General features: G+C 40.3%; 1 protein-coding gene across 3 annotated transcripts in view; it reads right to left on the bottom strand.

Annotated features, from left to right (window-relative positions):
* The window catches only part of LOC120026982 (TBC1 domain family member 5-like), a 38,259-nt gene extending 27,672 nt beyond the window's left edge, over positions 1–10,587 (bottom strand). Inside the window, exons 1-3 of one of the 3 annotated variants that reach the window (XM_038971806.1) lie at positions 10,508–10,587; positions 289–342; positions 113–158 (exon numbers count right to left, since the gene is read on the bottom strand). The gene's annotated coding sequence lies outside the window, so the exon portion shown is untranslated. The remainder of the gene's footprint in view (positions 1–112; positions 159–288; positions 343–10,507) is intronic. The other 2 variants (XM_038971805.1, XM_038971807.1) reach the window with 2 other exon arrangements.
* Positions 10,588–14,053: the final 3,466 nt, after the last annotated feature.

The following is a 14,053-nucleotide window of genomic DNA, read 5'->3' as shown; positions in this document are numbered from 1 at the left end:
TAAAATGTTCTAAAATTACACCCATTGCCATACCCCCTACCACGCCCACCACCTAAGCCCCTTTTTAATCCAGAAAAAACAGATGACTGCAGCAGTAAAAAAAAAAAATTACCATAGAGTAACTGAACACACCACAGAGCAAGAACAGGAGGATTTATCTGATAATAGAAAGAGTGGGAGGAAGTTTAGTTGAGCAATTAAAAACAGAACAGTATAAAATGGGAATATTCTTATCCAATTAAGCTTCAGGCCTAGGCTTTTTTGTCTTTGTTCCATGTCAGTACTTACAGTCACAACAATGTGTTTCTCCTCAGCTTAGACTCACGACAGATGAAGGTTTATCTGAGAGAAACAACACAGAGGGACACGCAGGACAAAAAGAGAAATCAAAGATCAAAAACAAAAAAAGCAGTCTTAGTATTTCTCTATCCCTGAGTACTGAGATCACACCAAGGGAATTCAACAAGACAATACTAGAAGGGAATTCAACAAGACAATAGTGAAGGAGGAACTGATAGATCTGATGACTGAGTTCGTTGCTGCATGGAGTTTAGACTACTGTAATGTGTGCCGAGTGGCTTTCAAACATTGCTGACAGCCTACACTAACAAAACAGATTGGACAAGAACAAGAAGTGGAAAATAACATTATGTAAATTGACATGACAATGTGTATGCAAATGAAAACATACTAATCAGAGTGACTTGTGCACAAAAACAACCACTTCCATGGAGAAAGTAGGGAACAAGGATAGCCCAGGGAATGTTCACACTGACAGCGCTATGTGGGAGATGTGACAAATATTGACACTACAACGCCATGGAAATCAGACTACAGTCCTACAGTACCAAAAGAGAAAAATCATGACGTTTCACATAATACGATAGGCCATCGAGCAGTTCTATTCCAGAACTAGCCTAAACCACAACATGTCTTTCATCAAAAGACACCAACATTTTATATCATCCTCAATAAACCCTGTTTATCTTATTTAGGTTAAACAAGTCCTCCTGTGTTCTTTATCATTGATAGGCCTCGCAGGTTATCAATGTGTTGGTGTGTACACACGTTAGACCTAGCCTACATAACGCATGCCTCCTTCCACTGCAGCAGCGCATTATGTATGTCCCTTTATTAATTATGGAAATCACCTTTACAAAAGGCATCTCCTTAAACCCATTAACGAGGCGCATGGAACGGGGCTTCGATAAATCAGCCGTGCACACTACCAAAATAAATCATTTTATATGCATAATGCATGCTCCCGTTTGCCTCGGCAACATCTGTTCTTCACAAAGACTAATGCCTTCTTTAAGTCATTTCAGGGGTTTTTTCTAACCCTTTTAAAAAGGCATTATCCCATTAAATAATTAGAACTAATCTCCAATGAGAGATGCTGTGAATAGGTAAATAATAATGGGTTGCGTTTCCTCATTTTGAACTAGAATGGATTATGAAAATTGTTTGACGTGTTTCAGACGTGCCTGATCGTCTAGTTCCTCAAACTCTATGACTGCCCACTGTCAGGCCACTGTCAGGTCACGGGCTGTGTACGTTTCATGTCAATTGGATTTTTACAGAAGAATCAGAACATGTAACAGAAGCTACTAGCAGTGCAGCAGTTCCAGCATCTCAAGGTCCTCTAATCATGTAAGATGACTGTCTTCATCTTCAATGGCCCAATAGAGACCAACCAAACCATTATTAAAGGGGGGGGGGGGGAGTTCCAATTTCAATATTTAGAAAATTTAACAACTATACTGAACAAAAATATAAATGCATGTAAAAAGTGTTGTTTCATGAGCTGAAATAAAAGATCAAAAAGCTTTTTTCTCTCAAATTGTGCACAAATGTGTTCACATCCCTGCTAGTGAACATTTCTCCTTTCCCAAGATAATTCATCCACCTGACAGGTGTGGCATATCAAGTAGCTGATTAAACAGCATGATCATTACACAGCTGCAAATTATGCTGGGGACAATAAAAAGGCCAACCTAAAATGTGCAGTTTTGTAACGCAACATAATGCCTCAAGTTGAGGGAGAGTGCAATCGGCATGCTGACTGCAGGAATGTCCAGCAGAGCTGTTGTCAGAGAATTGAATGTTCATTTATCTAAGCCGCCTCCAATGACGTTTTTGAGAATGACAGTACATCCAACCGGCCTCTCAACCACGTGTAACCACGCCAGCCCAGGACCTCCACATCCAGCTTCTTCACCTGCGGGATCGTCTGAGACAAGCTGCCCGGACAGCTGGTGAAACTGGGTTTGCACAACCAAAGAATTTCTGCACAAACTATCAGAAACAGTCTCAGGGAAGCTCATGTGTGTGCTGGTCGTCCTCACAGGGTCTTGACCTGGCTGTTCTAGAATGTAGGGCCCCGACCTCAGCGGGAAAATGCTCACCTTCAATGGCCACTGGAGAAGTGTGCTCTTCATGGATCAATCCCAGGTTAACTGTACCGAGCAGCTAGTAGACAGCGTGTATGGTGGTCACACCAGATACTGACTAGTTCTGATCCACGCCTTTACATACATTTATTTTTTATTTTTTTAAGTATACGTGACCAGATGCATATCTGTATTCCCAGTTACGTGGAATCCATAGATTAGGGTCTAATTGATTTATTTAAATTCACTGATTTCCTTATATGAACTATAACTAGGGTTGCAAAGGGTCGGAAACGTTCCGGAATTTACCATGGGAAGTTAAGCCCAGGAATTTAGCTTAAATTCATCAAAGAAAAGTTTGCTAATAACAGTGAACCTTTGTTGTGGGATACACATGAAGGCAATTCTAGGTCTTGTGGGATATTTTGGTTAAACTATCATCTTCTATTCTCAAGTTATATTTCAGCGTCAACTCCTTTTCTGTAACAATAACGACAAACTTCTCAGTGCAATAATCAACGCAAATTAACTACTGCATACCACATATCGCAAGAAGATACTTCAATAGTTCACCACATTCATCTTTTATGTAATCAAATAAATACATAACGGAATACATTCATAAACCAATGGGTAAATAACTTTACATTGCTATCTACAAGCATGTCCTGGAATTAGATACTTGCCTGTGATTTAGCATACTGAAACAAGGCCCACTAAATCCCACTTTTGTGGGGAAAACTTTGCTGTATCCACTAGGTACCAAACGTAACAAAACAGACAGAAACAGGGAAACCTGAACTTGTCCAATAAGAAGAACTTGTTGTTTTTCCATTGCAAAAAATGTTTTGCTACAGTGTGCACTAATGAATACGATCCAGACATTGGGGAATGAGGATAGTCTGAGCCATTAACAGACATTATTACGACACACATTAGAGTCCTCGTCCTGACCTCTACATGATCCCAGCCAGCAGCCCAGAAACAATAATTAGCCTTATGTAGTCGTTTGTACAGCGTATGACAACACATTACAGAAACAGATAGCTAAATTAGACAAACACCTTACAAAATAAAATGAGAAATGCAAGTGAAATACATAAAGCTACACTTTCATTCCCTCAGGGAGATTAATAGACCAACATAATGATTCACTTCCTCTTTACTGTAAACAGCACTTCATGCCTGCTGTGAAGAGGTGAAGTCCCTCTCCCTCCCTCTCCACTCCAATTAAAAGAAAGATTGAGGACTTGGAAGACCTGAAATGGTAGAAAACAAATTGGATATAAACTGAGCTAGACAGAGAGGCTGTGTAGTTTCTGCCCAGAGCCATAAAGACCTTCTTCTGCTTTCAGTCAGTCTGATTATGTTGCTGTAGAACAGCAGATAAACTTGACATTCTGAATTCTGACAACACTGGAGACAACAGCAGAATATACTGAGGAACAACAGAAAGAGCAGGGTACTTCAGTGCTAGTATAGAAGACTACGACTTTCATGTGACTGAGGGTCCATCTTAGTGGATGTAGTCTATACAGATTGCGTTCGAGAAATTGAAGACTGAACCAATCAAGTGGTTTGCTGAGGAGGTCAAGTAACATCTAGTCTTTGCTCTGAGAAACGCAAAACCTACACCACAAGGACTATCCCTGTTTAGGACCTTCCTTTCAGTCTGCCTAGTGTAACCTGTTTCAAGAAGCTAGGGCGTAAGTCGCACATCACAAGAGGCATTTTAAGTGATTTTAAATGCTTTTTTCTTTTAACAGAAATGCATTCTGGAACATGTGACCTTCATGTGCCTTAATAACAAACGTGTATGCCATCTGTAAATACAAATAACATGGTTAAATTAAGAGCCTAGTTGGTTTATCCACAGAAGAATACAGGAACCTTCCCGCTAGCCATGATCGGCTGAGATAATGGATGGCCTGGACAGGCCAAGAGATGAGTTTGGATTTGTCTGCCATGTAGCATGCTTCTGTCTTTAACATGAGCTGCTCAGTACGTGTGGATAATCCTCTAAAGCGTTTTGTTTTTTTAAGATATCATTAAGAACTGAAAAAAATGTGTTCCATTGCTGCCCTGAAGTTAATAGCACTATAGACAAAGATCAGTGGGAAAACGTTGTGATGGACTACTTTTGACGATCGTTCCATGCTGAAAATGAATCACATGACGAAATCCCTGATTTTAGGTAAAAACATTTCATTGAACCAGACACTGTAGTCTTCCCATCACTGTCGTCAGAAGAAACAGTGATCAACAGTGGTTGTTACGAACAAGTTGACCGAGTTTTTAAATCAGTGGAAGCTGAGAGATGATTGCCAAATGTGGAGTCTCGAAAAGAGAACACAGGAGGCTGTTGTATAAAACACACGTCTCCGGATTACATTTGCAAACAAATGGCAACTACGGCATCCATGACAGAGAAGCGGTCATCCACATAGACGGGGAAGTCTAGCTACATTTTCAGATATTATAAATTTCTAATTTTGTCAGAAAGTCAATTTCATTGCAAGTTAAAGCGTACTGTTAGCTAGCTAACGTTAGCTGGCTCGCTCACTAGCTAACGTTACGTGTATGATCTGATTAGTAATATTATTCGTATCTCAAATCTATTTGCATTGCTAGTTAGCCTAATATTAGCTAGCTAGCTAACATTGAACCTAGTTCGTTATCTTTAGCTACCTGCAGTTTCATGCGTGGTAGTATGAGTTGGGATTATGGTTAATTGTTTAGATAGCTAGATGTTTAACTTCTTATGGCTGCAATCCCGTTAACGGGATGATATGACAACAGCCAGTGAAAGTGCAGGGCGCCAAATTCAAACAGAAATCTCATAATTAAAATTCCTCAAACATACATGTATCTTATACCATTTTAAAGGTAATCTTGTTGTTAATCCCACCAAAGTGTCCAATTTCAAATAGGCTTTACAGCGAAAGCATACGATGCTATTATCTGAGCATAGCACCATAGTAAACAAAAGAGAGAAAACATTTCAACCCAGCAGGCGCAGAAATAAAAATATAATTCATGCCTTACCTTTGACAAGCTTCTGTTGTTGGCACTCCAATATGTCCCATAAACATCACAAATAGTCCTTTTGTTCGATTAATTCCGTCTATATATATCCAAAATGTCCATTTATTTGGCGCGTTTGATCCAGAAAAACACCAATTCCAACGTGCTCAAACGTGACGACAAAATATCTCAAAGGTTACCTGTAAACTTTGCCAAAAAATGTCAAACTACTTTTGTAATAAAACTTTAGGTATTTAACGTTAATAATTGATAAAATTGAAGACGGGATGATATGTGTTCAATACAGGATTAAAACGATATGTAGCATGCCTTCTGTTTGATTGAAGCGCATGTCCAGGACACCTGGAGTGCCTCGACTTCAAGATGGCCGTATTTCGTCATCACACAAAGGAATAACCTCAACCTATTTCTCATGACTGTTGACATCTAGTGGAAGCCGTAGGAACTGCAAGCAATTCGCTTAGAAATCTGGTTTCCCAATGAAATCTCATTGAAAAGACAGTGACCTCAAAAAAAAAAAAAAATCTGAATGATTTGTCCTCGGGGTTTTGCCTCCTAAATAAGTTCTGTTATACTCACAGACATGATTCAAACAGTTTTAGAAACTTCAGAGTGTTTTCTATCCAAATCTACTAATAATATGCATATCTTATCTCCTGGGGATGAGTAACTGGCAGTTGAATTTATGTATGCTTTTCATCCAAACGTGAAAATGCTGCCCCCTACCCTAGAGAAGTTAATGCAACCGCTGTGTCAGATTTCAAAAAGCTTTACGGCAAAAGCACAATATTCAATAATTTGAGAACAGCGTTCAGCCACAAAAGGACAGTTTTGTTACCCAAAAGGACAGTACCCGCCAAATTGTGCAGTCAACAAAACTCATAAATAGTATTATAAATCTTCACTTACCTTTGCTGATCTTCGTCGTAATGCACTCCCATTTCCACAATAAATGTTTGTTTTGTTTGGTAATGTACATCATTTATGTCCAAATAGCTATTTTTGTTAGCATGTTTGGTAAACAAATCCAAAGTCTGGAAACGCGTTCACTAAAAGCAGACGAAATGTCAAAAAGTTCCGTAACAGTCAGTAGAAACATGTCAAACGATGTATTGAATCAATCTTTAGAATGTTAACATAAATCTTGAATAACGTTCCAACCGGAGAATACCATTGACTACAGATGTGCGATGGAACAGAGCTCCCTCTCGTGTGAACGCGCATGGTCAGAGCATGGTCACCTCATGGCAGACCTGACTAATTCCTGTCTCCTTCGGCCCCACTTCACAGTAGAGGCATCAGACAAGGTTCTACAGACTGTTGACATCTATTGGAAGCCGTAACAGATGTGCAAACAGATCCATATCCCAGTGTGTATTCAATAGGGGCTGGGTTGAAAATCGACCAACCTCAGATTTCCCACTTCCTGTTTGGATTTCTTCTCAGGTTTTTGCCTGCCATATGAGTTCTGTTATACTCACAGACATCAAACAGTTTTAGAAACTTCAGTGTTTTCTATCCAATACTAATAATAATAATAATATGCATATATTAGCAACTGGGACTGAGGAGCAGGCAGTTTACTATGGGCACCTTTCATCCAAGCTACTCAATACTACCCCTGCAGCCATAAGAAGTTAAACAAAAGACTACTATGCAAGTAACCATTTCACTGTACCGTTTACACCTTTATCCCATGCATGTGACAAATAAACTATAAACGTGGATTTTATTTGATATAGTGTGTGTTCACCAGAGACGATAATGTGAAGAACAACATGACCTGCACCAAAGTCAGATTAGGATACAGGCCAAGGACTAGATAGTGTATTTTCTCTACTACTTTATTCTACTTTTAGTCTTAAAATCTTTGGTTGTTTACTAGACTACCGTATTCACTCTGTTTAGTACATGGCCGCACATGTGAATCCTTAAAGAGATGGTTGGGACTAAGGTTTAAGAGGGTGTCAACAATGCTGAATGGGTGTAGACAAATAAGAGCTTTCCAGTAGGTGTACCAAAACATTCAAGGGCCATTTTCTCAAAAGTGGGGTTACAAGTTTATCAACTTTCAAAGAAGAATTACTTTCCCATTGTTCCTCAACTGTAGTGTATGATATACCATTTTGTTGCTCTGAGTCTCTACTTTAAGCCGATGTAAAAAAATAAATAAACACCAATTTCAAATTTTGCTACATAGGATCGAATCCAGGTGGTGGATCACCTAGTACTCCCCACACAGCAAAAATAATACTCTACAACTGTAAGCCTTTCTGGATGTAAGCCTAGCTAGCCCTAACTATATGTCACCTGCTTACACCGAGACTCATCACCTGCTGTTCTGTTGACAGCACTAGTCTGTCTACCTACCAACACTATAAGCTACTTTGATGTCATCCTACGAGGAAAGAAAGGATGTTTATGATCCTCCTCATAATAAACTCAGAGAGATACCCACTAATTATCAAAATCCAGAAAAGAGACATTACATTCTACAACCACCGAAAAGGAAGCGATTCCCAAACCTTCCATAACAAAGCCATCACCTACAGAGAGATGAACATGGAGAAGAGGCCCCTAAGCAAGCTGGTCCTGACCCTCTGTTCACAAACACAAACAGACCAAACCAAATCATGAAAAAAACAAAAATAATTACTTGACACATTGGAAAGAATTAACAAAAAAACAGAGCAAACTAGAATGCTATTTGGCCCTAAACAGAGAGGACTGACCCAAACTTAAGGAAAGCTTTGACTATGTACAGACTCAGTGAGCCTAGCCTTGCTATTGAGAAAGGCCGCCGTAGGCAGACCTGGCTCTCAAGAGAAGAGATCTTAAGAGAAGACAGGCTATCTGGACACTGCCCACAAAATGAGGTGGAAACTGAGCTGCACTTCCTAACCTCCTGCCAAATGGATGACCATATTAGAGACACATTTCCCTCAGATTACACAGACCCACAAAAAATTCAAAAACAAACCCGATTTTGATAAACTCCCATTTCTACTGAGTGAAATACCACAGTGTGCCATCACAGCAGCAATATTTGTGACCTGTTGCCACAAGGGCAACCAGTAAAGAACAAACAGCATTGTAAATACAACCCATATTGATGTTTATTTATTTTCCCTTTTGTACTTTAACTATTTGTACATCATTACAACACTGTATATACACACACAACATTTAACATTTCTTTATCCTTTTGGAACTTCTGTGAGTAATGTTTACTGTTCATTTTTTAAAAATGGTTTATTATCTACTTCACTTGCTTTGGCAATGTTAACTATGTTTCCCATGCTAATAAAGCCCCTTGAATTGGAGAGAGAGAGAGGCCAATGAGAGGAGCTGCTCTGATCGGAGCTGACAGGAAGAGTTAGGACTAGAGACCTGGTGCCATAAACTCCATGCTAGGTGAAAAGGAAGAGAAGAAGAGAGAACCCCTGTTAAACAAACTCACATGCCTCCACTTCAGCACACAATTACCTCCATATTACTGCTGTAAGGGCCTCTAGTCCCATGGTCCACAGGAGCTCCCAGACCAACACACAGGCTAATGTTCCATCCCAAATGGCACCCTATTCCCTAGGCACTAGGGGGCACTACTTTCCCCCAGGGCCCAAAGGAACTAGTGCACTATGTAGGGAATAGGGTGCCATTGGGGATGCAACCTACAGGCTATCACAGATCCTGAGCAGGCCAGGGTTCAGACCTATGATTTCTGTCTCTCAGTGTTTGAGACATGAAACAACCCCCCCCCCACATCAGGAGCAAACACAAAGAACAAAGTATGAAGACAATCATAGGCAAGAAACATCCTACTGCCCCTAGCCTAGCACAGTTTGGTACATGTCCATAACTAATCAGCTTCAACCATGAGTCTGGTTACTTTTAAGGTTTCTTTCTATCCACTACCTAGGGATTTGTTTTCCCTACAGCTGTCACCTCAGCTAGCTCTATAGAGCAGGGTTGTAAAATAGACTATTTAAAATAAAAAATAAAAACACTGAATTTCTAGGTACGCCCCTGCTATAGAGACTAGGTAGCATTTGCACATGGGTGTCCTAGAAAGATCCAAGGCAGGGGGGCCTGGACAATAACTAGCTATATCTATAATCCGGAACTCCTTGTCCATTCCTTCGGATTGTATAATGGGTGGAAATCTGTAAAGAAACCGTCTGAGCCTACATTTTTCTCCAAACCGGCACCTATAACTTGGCTTGGGTAGACTATCCGGATGGACAGACAAGGAGTTACGGATTAGATATGTCTTCAGTAACAGGTTAGACTGGCTGCTTCCCTGCAGTCAGCGTACCTCGCTCAGAGATCAGAGATCATAGGGTCGACGCTGACAGAACGGTTCTCACTAGACAGACCTCTCCTGTTTGGCCTCCGACCAAAACAGTTCTGGACACAACCTGACTGAACTGCACTATGCAAACGCCCTGCAATTACCTCATATAATCAATGCCTTATACTGGGTCACAATAGTGCTGTTGGCAACTAACGTAATAAAAACAGGTAGGCTAGTGCATAGCTAACTAGAAAACAATAGATTAAAAGTGGAGGCCAACTGAATGTCTCAAAATGCATCAACCGAATGTGAACACAGGGTAAATAGACAGTTAACAGATTATAGCTTTATTTACAGAAAAGGTGAACAGACAAATTTTCACCGCAATGTTAGTGTGTAATATTGGCATGACTTAGCAGCTAACTCTAGCTAACGTTAGTTCTCCAACAACATGGTGGTAGACCAACAAACATGTCTTTAACTAGGTAGCAACACCATGCATATTTACAATAGCTAGCAAATAATGTATTATGCCACTACGTTGCTGATGGCTCGTAATTGAATTTGATCGTCAAACTGTCTCGCTGTTTTTATTTCTTCAGGTTAGCAGGCTAGCAAGAGCATTGCACACAGGCCTAGATCTATACTTCCGACATGCAGCTAGATAAAGACAAAACAAAATAGCAACTTCATGCAAACTCAATAGTTTTTTCCCAATAAAAATAAATAAATGAAAACTAATTTGTATATTCTGTCGTTTACTGTGAGGGTGTTTTACCAGTTCTGCTCATGCGGGGCTCCCCATTCTGGTCTGTCTGTCTTCTGATTGTAAACAGTCGCGAATCAGGCGGATATGCTGGTGCACAGCTGATAGAACATGTGACCAGGGAGGTAAAATTATGTCAGCGTATTTACCATAAACATGTTCTTGAAATGATCAATCATAACAAAAACAGAATGGGTTGAGGACCCATATTAAAATAGGAACCTTGCGATATGTTTAATTTATATTACATACTTCTACATCAAAACATTATCATGCAACACATCACTATCCTCTGTCATGTGATGAATGATGAGGATAAAACGTGTGTGATGAAGGCCCACAGAGAATCTATAATGGTGAAATGGTTAAACGGTACATTAAGCACACTTGCCGTTGATTATTCCCAAACAGATTGAGGAACAATGCTTACATTGTTTTAGGGTTTGCAGCATTATAAGAGACTGCCCCTGAAGAGCCACTAGCCCTCTGTAAGTAGAGCAGACAACTATTGTGTCAGATTGATGTGTGTGTGTGTGTGTGTGTGTGTGTGTGTGTGTGTGTGTGTGTGTGTGTGTGTGTGTGTGTGTGTGTGTGTGAGTGTGTGTGTGTGTGTGTGTGTGTGTGTGTGTGTGTGTGTGTGTGTGTGTGTGTGTGTGTGTGTGTGTGTGTGTGTGTGTGTGTGTGTGGAAGCGTGTGCAGGGTTGAATTCAAGAAGTTTAAGCAGCCTATCAATCATTGTTTTTGAAACCAGTGGACAGCCAGTGAACAATGCACTCTTGGAACAGCTGCATTGTGTGGATTGAAGCCTATGGAATAAAAGTGGGGCATTTATTGCTCAATCCAATTCACGCTGATACAAAATAAATAAATAAATTCATAGGCCTATTGATTCTTAAATAATATAACTTTATTAATCCCTCATGAGTTTAGTTCAACTGTCACACTCCATGAGAACCCAGCATATAGGCTTGTTTTATTCCAATGTTTGTAAAGACTGTAAATGTAAACAAACACTGTATAGCCTCATAACATGGTTAAAACAATACTTCTGATATTGTGGATGGTCAGTCCTTGCATCCATAGCTCTGTCTATTAATCTGAGAGTGGTTACATTTCTCCAGGCCCATCCCTCCGCATTTTACCAAAACAAAGGCGGGGCGACCGTTTAGTTATTATTCAATCTGTGGATTTGTCCTTTAAACAGCTGCATATTATCAAGATATCAAAATGTCACCAAGAAAAAGGTTAACAATAGGCCTATCGCAAATGCAGCATATGGCATTCATTTTTCACATGTAAATAGCACTTTCAGTAGTGCTCAAAGCATGCCATTCCATGAGTGCAGCATTTATTTTTCAACTCAAATCAACTAGCCCAATCAGTCCTCCATGACAACAAAATCATAAACAACAAACAGAGTAAGGCTGGCTAATAAGTCCTTTGTTTTGGGGTTTTGCTCAGGTAAAACAATTTGAATAATCTATACTTCCATATTCCAAGTCCTATTCTGGAAGATCAAGGGGTGTAAATTTTTTTGGAATGACTGGAATTCTGATAGACTTTGGTTTTTAATGTAAAGATATAATTTAACCATATTATTATATGTAGTAGAAAGTGATGGGTTAGAAGAAGCCTACATAACCAACCCATAAAGTAAAATTTAACATCCATATATTGCCAGCTATGCAAACTTTAACATTGATTTATCCTGCAATAGATGTCATTTAATTGGTAACATACATTTTTGTATTCTTCTAATGCCTCTTAAGGGGAAAGTCATTTAGAAAGTAACCTACCCAACCCTGCGTGCGTGCGTGTGTGGTGTGTTTGAGGGGGTATCTTTTTTCTCGCTTATACAGTATGAAAATTACATTCCAAATGTTTCCAAAACTGTATCGCAAGTGAGGCGTATTTGCATTTAGACAGAGCGTTGGGATTGTAGTTCACGAGGGAGCCAGCTGTGATCAGTACCATCAGCTGAAAACCCAAGCGAGGCCAGTTTATGGCAAACTTACCCCTGTCTGGAGCACAACGTGAGTATGGCAACCTTACCCCTGTCTGGCCAAGACAGGTATGAAATATGTTAAAAACCATTCCATTAAAGAGCAACTGAAGGCATTAAGGCATAAACAATTTCTCTGGTAGAAAATGGATCATGTGGCATCGATGTTAGCCAGAAACATTTATTCTAGTGTCAAAATTGACTACAAAGTGTAAATATGATAATTTTGGTCATGAAGTCAGTCTAGTCCAAAATGGAAAGAGTGAAGAAGTAGAGGGGTTAGGGAATTAGAAATTGGTTGATTGAAGTAGAGGGAGCAGGAGAGAGAGAGAGGGAGAGGGAGAGAGCGAGAGAGAAAGAGAGAGAGAGAGAGAGAGAAAGAAAGAGAGAGAGGAGAGACAGAGAGAAATGAGAGTCAGTCAGACCTGAGTAGAGAGTAACAGAAAGTGTTCTTGGGTAATGAATGATTTATGACCTATTGTTTTTGCTTTGTCATTATGGGGTATTGTGTGTAGATTGATGAGGACTGTGCCTTTGGAAAGTATTCAGACCCCCTTCACTTTTTCCACATTTTGTTAACTTACAGCCTCATTCTAAAATTGATTAAATAGTTTTTCCCCTCATCAATCTTCACACAATACCCCATACTGACAAAGCAATAACTGTTCTTTTTTAATTTTTGCAAATTTATAAAAAATAAAAACGTAAATATTACATTTACATAAGTATTCAGACGCTTTACTCAGACCTTTGTTGACACACATTTGGCAGTGATTACAGCCTTGAGTCTTCTTGGGTATGAAGATACAAGCTTGGCACAGCTGTATTTGGGGAGTTTCTCCCATTCTTCTCTGCAGATCCTCTCAAGCTCTGTCAGGTTGGATGGGGAGCATTGCTAGACAGCTATTCTAAGGTCTCTCCAGAGATGTTCGATCGGGTTCAAGTCCAGGCTCTGGCTGGGCCACACAAGGACATTCAGAGACGTGTCCCGAAGCCACTTCTGCATTGTCTTGGCTGTGTGCTTAGGGTTGTTGTCCTGTTGGAAGGTGAACCTTCGTCCCAGGCTGAGGTCATGACGGCTCTGGAGCAGGTTTTCATCAAGGATCTCTCTGTACTTTGCTCCATTCATCTTTGCCTCAATCCTGACTAGTTTCCCAGTCCCTGCCGCTGAAAAACATCCCCACAACATGATGCTGCCACCACCATGCTTCACCGTAGGGCTGGTGCCAGGTTTCCTCCAGACGTGACGCTTGGCATTTAGGCCAAATAGTTCAATCATGGTTTCATCAGACCAGAGAATCTTGTTTCTCATAGTCTGAGAGTCTTTAGGTGCCTTTTGGCAAACTCCAAGCAGGCTGTCATGTGTCTTTTACTGAGGAGTGGCATCCGTCTGGCCACTCCACCATAAAGGCCTGATTGGTGGAGTGCTGCAGAGATGGTTGTCCATCTGGAAGGTTCTCCCATCTCCACAGAGGAACTCTGGAGCTCTGCCAGACTGACCATTGGGTTCTTGGTCACCTCCCTGACCATGGCCCTTCTCCCCGGATTGCTCAGTT

This window comes from Salvelinus namaycush, chromosome 32 (assembly GCF_016432855.1).
Source record: "Salvelinus namaycush isolate Seneca chromosome 32, SaNama_1.0, whole genome shotgun sequence".
Classification (NCBI taxonomy): Eukaryota; Metazoa; Chordata; class Actinopteri; order Salmoniformes; family Salmonidae; genus Salvelinus; species Salvelinus namaycush.
This window is presented reverse-complemented; position numbering and strand designations above follow the sequence as displayed.